Source organism: Somniosus microcephalus, unplaced genomic scaffold, assembly GCF_052327205.1.
Source record: "Somniosus microcephalus isolate GS21.2 unplaced genomic scaffold, FLI_Smic_1.0 unresolved_chr2, whole genome shotgun sequence".
NCBI classification, from domain to species: domain Eukaryota; kingdom Metazoa; phylum Chordata; class Chondrichthyes; order Squaliformes; family Somniosidae; genus Somniosus; species Somniosus microcephalus.
This window is the reverse complement of record NW_028225180.1, coordinates 33,975,189-33,982,645: the sequence shown is the minus strand read 5'-3', so window position 1 is coordinate 33,982,645 and position 7,457 is coordinate 33,975,189.

The following is a 7,457-nucleotide window of genomic DNA, read 5'->3' as shown; positions in this document are numbered from 1 at the left end:
CTACACTAGATGTAACTGTTCTCTGGTACTAGTGGTACCCTACACTAGATTGAACTGATCTCTGGCACTAATGGTACCCTACACTAGATGTAACTGTTCTCCAGTACTAGTGGTACCCTACACTTGATGTAACTGTTCACCGGTTCTAGTGGTACCCTACACTAGATGTAACTGTTCCCTGGTACGAGTGGTACCCGACACTAGATGTAACTGTTCTCCAGTACTCGTGGTACCCTACACTAGATGTAACTGTGCTCCGATACTAGTGGTACCCTACACTAGATGTAACTGTTCACCGGTACTCGTGGTATCCTACACTAGTTGTAACTGTTCACCGGTACTAGTTGTACCCTACACTAGATGTAACTGTTCTCCAGTACTAGTGGTACCCTACAGTAGATGTAACTGTTCACCGGTACTAGTGGTACCCTACACTAGATGTAACAATTCTCCAGTACTAGTGGTACCCTACACTAGATGTAACTGTGCTCCGATACTAGTGGTACCTTACACTAGATGTAACTGTTCTCCAGTACTAGTGGTACCATACACTAGATGTAACTGTTCTCCAGTACTAGTGGTACCCTACACTAGATGTAACTGTTCACCAGTACTAGTGGTACCCTACACTAGATGTAACTGTTCTCTGGTACTAGTGGTACCTTACACTAGATGTTACAGTTCTCCAGTACTTGTGGTACCCTACACTAGATGTAACAGTTCTCCGGTACTAGTGGTACCCTACACTAGATGTAACTGTTCTCCGGTACTAGTGGTACCCTACACTAGATGTAACTGTTCTCCGGTACAAGTGGTAACCTACACTAGATCTAACAGTTCTCCAGTACTAGTGGTACCCTACACTAGATGTAACTGTTCTCCGGTACTAGTGGTACCCTACACTAGATGTAACTGTTCTCTGGTACTAGTGGTACCCAACACTAGATGTAACAGTTCTCCAGTACTAGTGGTACCCTACACTAGATATACTGTTCTCTGGCACTAGTGGTACCCTACACTAGATGTAACAGTTCTCTGTTTCTAGTGGTACCCTCCAAGAGATGTAACAGTTATCTGGTACAACTGGTACCCTACACTAGATGTATCAGTTCTCCAGTACTAGTGGTACCCTACACTAGTTGTAACTGTTCTCTGGTGCTAGTGGTACCCTCCCCTATATTTAACAGTTCTCCGGTACAAGTGGTACCCTACCCTAGATGTAACTGTTCCCCAGTACTAGTTGTACCCTACACTAGATGTAACTGTTCACCGGTACTAGTGGTACCCGACACTAGATGTAACTGTTCTCCGGTACTCGTGGTACCCTACACTAGAAGTAACTGTTCTCCAGTTCTAGTGGTACCCTACACTAGATGTAACTGTTCTCCGGTACTAGTGGTAACCTACACTAGATGTAACTGTTCACCGGTACTAGTGGTACCCTACACTAGATGCAACTGTTCTCCGGTACTAGTGGTACCCTACACTAGATGTAACTGTTCTCCAGTACTCGTGGTACCCTACACTAGATGTAACTGTTCTCTGGTAATCGTGGTACCCTACACTAGATGTAACGGTTCTCTGGTACTAGTGGTACCCTACACTAGATGTAACAGTTCTCCGGTACTAGTGGTACCCTACACTAGATGTAACTGTTCTCCGGTACTAGTGGTACCCTACACTAGATGTAACTGTTCTCCGGTACAAGTGGTAACCTACACTAGATGTAACAGTTCTCCAGTACTCGTGGTACCCTACACTAGATGTAACTGTTCTCCGGTACTAGTGGTACCCTACACTAGATGTAACTGTTCTCTGGTACTAGTGGTACCCAACACTAGATGTAACTGTTATCTGGTACTAGTGGTACCCTGCACTAGATGTAACTGTTCTCCGGTACTAGTGGTACCGTACACTAGATGTAACTGTTCTCCGGTACAAGTGGTAACCTACACTAGATGTAACAGTTCTCCAGTACTAGTGGTACCCTACACTAGATGTAACTGTTCTCCGGTACTAGTGGTACCCTACACTAGATGTAACTGTTCTCTGGTACTAGTGGTACCCAACACTAGATGTAACTGTTATCCGGTACTAGTGGTACCCTACACTAGATGTAACAGTTCTCCGGTACTAGTGGTACCGTACACTAGATGTAACTGTTCTCCGGTACTAGTGGTACCCAACACTAGATGTAACTGTTCTCTAGTACTCGTGGTACCCAACACTAGATGTAACTGTTCTCTGGTACTAGTGGTACCCAACACTAGATGTAACTGTTATCCGGTACTCGTGGTACCGTACACTAGATGTAACTGTTCTCCGGTACTAGTGGTACCCAACACTAGATGCAACTGTTCTCTAGTACTAGTGGTACCCAACACTAGATGTAACTGTTCTCCAGTACTAGTGGTACCCAACACTAGATGTAACTGTTCTCCAGTACTAGTGGTACCCTACACTAGATGTAACTGTTCTCCAGTACGAGTGGTACCCTACACTAGATGTAACTGTTCTCCAGTGCTAGTGGTACCCTACACTAGATGTAACTGTTCTCCGGTACTAGTGGTACCCAACACTAGATGTAACTGTTCTCCGTAACTAGTGGTACCCTACACTAGATGTAACTGTTCTCCAGTACTAGTGGTACCCTACACCAGATGTAACTGTTCTCCAGTACTAGTGGTACCCTACACTAGATGTAACTATTCTCCAGTACCAGTGGTACCCTACACTAGATGTAACTGTTCTCCGGTACTAGTGGTACCCTACAGTAGATGTAACTGTTCTCCAGTACTCGTGGTACCCTACATTAGATGTAACTGTTCTCCAGTACTCGTGGTACCCTACACTAGATGTAACTGTGCTCCGATACTCGTGGTACCCAACACTAGATGTAACTGTTCTCTGGTACTAGTGGTACCCTACACTAGATGTAACTGTTCTCCAGTACTCGTGGTACCCGACACTAGATGTAACTGTTCTCTGGTAATCGTGGTACCCTACACTAGATGTAACGGTTCTCTGGTACTAGTGGTACCCTACACTAGATGTAACAGTTCTCCGGTACTAGTGGTACCCTACACTAGATGTAACTGTTCTCTGGTACTAGTGGTACCCTACACTAGATTGAACTGATCTCTGGCACTAATGGTACCCTACACTAGATGTAACTGTTCTCCAGTACTAGTGGTACCCTACACTTGATGTAACTGTTCACCGGTTCTAGTGGTACCCTACACTAGATGTAACTGTTCCCTGGTACGAGTGGTACCCGACACTAGATGTAACTGTTCTCCAGTACTAGTGGTACCCTACACTAGATGTAACTGTGCTCCGATACTAGTGGTACCCTACACTAGATGTAACTGTTCACCGGTACTCGTGGTATCCTACACTAGTTGTAACTGTTCACCGGTACTAGTTGTACCCTACACTAGATGTAACTGTTCTCCAGTACTAGTGGTACCCTACAGTAGATGTAACTGTTCACCGGTACTAGTGGTACCCTACACTAGATGTAACAATTCTCCAGTACTAGTGGTACCCTACACTAGATGTAACTGTGCTCCGATACTAGTGGTACCTTACACTAGATGTAACTGTTCTCCAGTACTAGTGGTACCATACACTAGATGTAACTGTTCTCCAGTACTAGTGGTACCCTACACTAGATGTAACTGTTCACCAGTACTAGTGGTACCCTACACTAGATGTAACTGTTCTCTGGTACTAGTGGTACCTTACACTAGATGTTACAGTTCTCCAGTACTAGTGGTACCCTACACTAGATGTTACAGTTCTCCAGTACTAGTGGTACCCTGCACTAGATGTAACTGTTCTCTGGTACTAGTGGTACGCTACACTAGATGTAACTGTCCTCCAGTACGAGTGTTACCTTACACTAGATGTAACTGTTCGCTGGTACTAGTGGTACCCTACACTAGATGTAACTGTTCTCCAGTACTAGTGGTACCCTACACTAGATGTAACTGTTCTCCGGTACAAGTGGTACCCTACACTAGATGTAACTGTTCTCCAGTACTAGTGGTACCCTACACTAGATGTAACTGTTCTCCGGTACAAGTGGTACCCTACACTAGATGTAACTGTTCTCCAGTACCAGTGGTACCCTACACTAGATGTAACTGTTCTCCGGTACTAGTGGTACCCTACACTAGATGTAACTGTTCTCCAGTACTAGTGGTACCCTACACTAGATGTAACTGTTCTCCGGTACTAGTGGTACGCAACAGTAGATGTAACTGTTCTCTGGTACCAGTGGTACCCTACACTAGATGTAACTGTTCTCCGGTACTAGTGGTACACTACACTAGATGTAACTGTTCTCCGGTACTAGTGGTACCCTACACTAGATGTAACTGTTCTCTGGTACTAGTGGTACCCTACACAAGATGTAACTGTTCTCCGGTACTAGTGGTACCGTACACGAGATGTAACTGTTCCCCAGTACTAGTGGTACCCTACACTAGATGTAACTGTTCTCCAGTACTAGTGGTACCCTACACTAGATGTAACTGTTCTCTGGTACTAGTGGTACCCTACACTAGATGTAACTGTTCTCCGGTACTGGTGGTACCCTACACTAGATGTAACACTTCTCCGATACGAGTGGCACCTTACACTAGATGTAACAGTTCTCCGGTACTAGTGGTACCCTACACTAGATGTAACAGTTCTCCGGTACTAATGTTACCCTACACTAGGTTTAACTGTTCTCTGGCACTAGTGGTACCCTACAATGGATTTAACTGATCTCTGGCACTAGTGTTACCTTACACTAGATGTAACTGTTCCCCAGTACTAGTGGTGCCCTACACTAGATGTAACTGTTCTCCAGTACTAGTGGTACCCTACACTAGATGTAACTGTTCTCCGGTACTAGTGGTACCCTACACTAGATGTAACTGTTCTCTGGTACTAGTGGTACCCTGCACTCGATGTAACTGTTCTCCGGTACTAGTGGTACCCTACACTAGATGTAACTGTTCTCCGGTACTAGTGGTACCCTACACTAGATGTAACTGTTCTCCGGTACTAGTGGTACCCTACACTAGAAGTAACTGTTCTCCAGTACTAGTGGTACCCTACACTAGATGTAACTGTTCTCCAGTACTAGTTGTACCCTACACTAGATGTAACTGTTCACCAGTACTAGTGGTACCCTACACTCGATGTAACTGTTCTCCAGTACTAGTGTTACCCAACACTAGACGTAACTGTTTACCGGTACTAGTGGTACCCTACACTAGATGTAACTGTTCACCGGTACTAGTGGTACCCTACACTAGATGTAACTGTTCGCCGGTACTAGTGGTACCCTACACTAGATGTAACTGTTCACCGGTACTAGTGGTACCCTACACTAGATGTAACTGTTCTCCAGTACTAGTGGTACCCTACACTAGATGTAACTGTTCTCCAGTATTCGTGGCACCCTATACTAGATGTAACTGTTCGCCGGTATGAGTGGTACCCTACACAATATGTAACTGTTCTCTGGTACTAGTGGTACCTTACACTAGATGTTACAGTTCTCAGGTACTAGTGGTACCCTGTACTAAATGTAACAGTTCTCTGGTACTAGTGGTACCCTACACTAGATGTAACTGTTCTAATAATAATTCAACTTTATTGTCATTGCACAAGTACATGAACAACGAAATGTGATCTTGCAAGCTCCCATGACTGGGAGAAGCAAAGCTGCTGCGTCGGTGCGCGCCGCCATTCCATTTCCACCATTCCTCCTGTCCGACAATCTTCAGCCCACTGCCCGGGCCTGCTCACCAGCCGCTCCTCCCGTCGCTCCTTCCGTGACCTTCTCACCAACTGCCCCTCCTCGGGGCTCCTTCCGTGACCTTCTGCACCTGATCTTCCCTGATGGTCACCCCTCCAGGTACTAACCAGGCCTGGCTCTGCTTAGCTTCCAAGCCTTGCCACTGACTAGATATAACAATTCTCCAGCACGAGTGGTACCCTACACTAGATGTAACTGTTCTCTGGTACTAGTGGTACCCTACACTAGATGTAACTGTTCTGTGGTACTAGTGGTACCCTACACTAGATGTAACTGTTCTCCGGCACTAGTGGTACCATACACTAGATGTTACAGTTCTCCAGTACTAGTGGTACCTTACACTAGATGTTACAGTTCTCCGGTAATAGTGGTACCCTGTACTAAATGTAACAGTTCTCCAGTACTAGTGGTACCCTACACTAGATGTAACTGTTCTCTGGTACGAGTGGTACCCTACTCTAGATGTAACTGTTCTCTGGTACTAGTGGTACCCTACACTAGATGTAACTGTTCTCCAGTACTTGTGGTAACCTACACTAGATGTAACTGTTCTCCAGTACTAGTGGTAACCTACACTAGATGTAACTGTTCTCCAGTACTTGTGGTACCCTGCACGAGATGTAACTGTTCTCTGGTACCAGTGGTACCCTCCAACAGATGGAACAGTTATCTGGTACTAGTGGTACCCTACATTAGATGTAACAGTTCTCCGGTACTAGTGGTACCCTCCAACAGATGTAACAGTTATCTGGTACAAGTAGTACCCTACACTAGATGTAACTGTTCTCCAGTACTAGTGGTACCCTACACTGGATGTAACTGTTCACTGGTGCTAGTGGTACCCTACACTAGATGTTACAGTTCTCCAGTACTAGTGGTACCCTACACTAGATGTAACTGTTCTCCAGTACTAGTGGTACCCTACACTAGATGTAACTGTTCACTGGTGCTAGTGGTACCCTACACTAGATGTTACAGTTCTCCAGTACTAGTGGTAACCTACACTAGATGTAACTGTTCTCCGGTACTAGTGTTACCCTGCACTAGATGTAACTGATCTCTGGCACTAGTGGTACCTTACACTAGATGTAACTGTTCCCCAGTACTAGTGGTACCCTACACTAGATGTAACTGTTCACCGGTACTAGTGGTACCCTACACTAGATGTTACAGTTCTCCAGTACTAGTGGTACCCTACACTAGATGTAACTGTTCCCCGCTACTTATGGTACCCTACAATGGATTTAACTGATCTCTGGCACCTGTGGTACCTTACACGAGATGTAACTGTTCGCCGGTACTAGTGGTACCCTACCCTAGATGTAACTGTTCGCCGGTACTAGTGGTACCCTACACTAGATGTAACTGTTCTCCGGTACTGGTGGTACCCAACACTAGATGTAACTGTTCGCCGGTACTAGTGGTACCCTACCCTAGATGTAACTGTTCGCCGGTACTAGTGGTACCCTACACTAGATGTAACTGTTCTCCGGTACTAGTGGTACCCTACACTAGATGTAACTGTTCTCCGGTACTGGTGGTACCCAACACTAGATGTAACTGTTCTCCGGTACTAGTGGTACCCTACACTAGATGTAACTGTTCTCCGGTACTAGTGGTACCCTACACTAGATGTAAC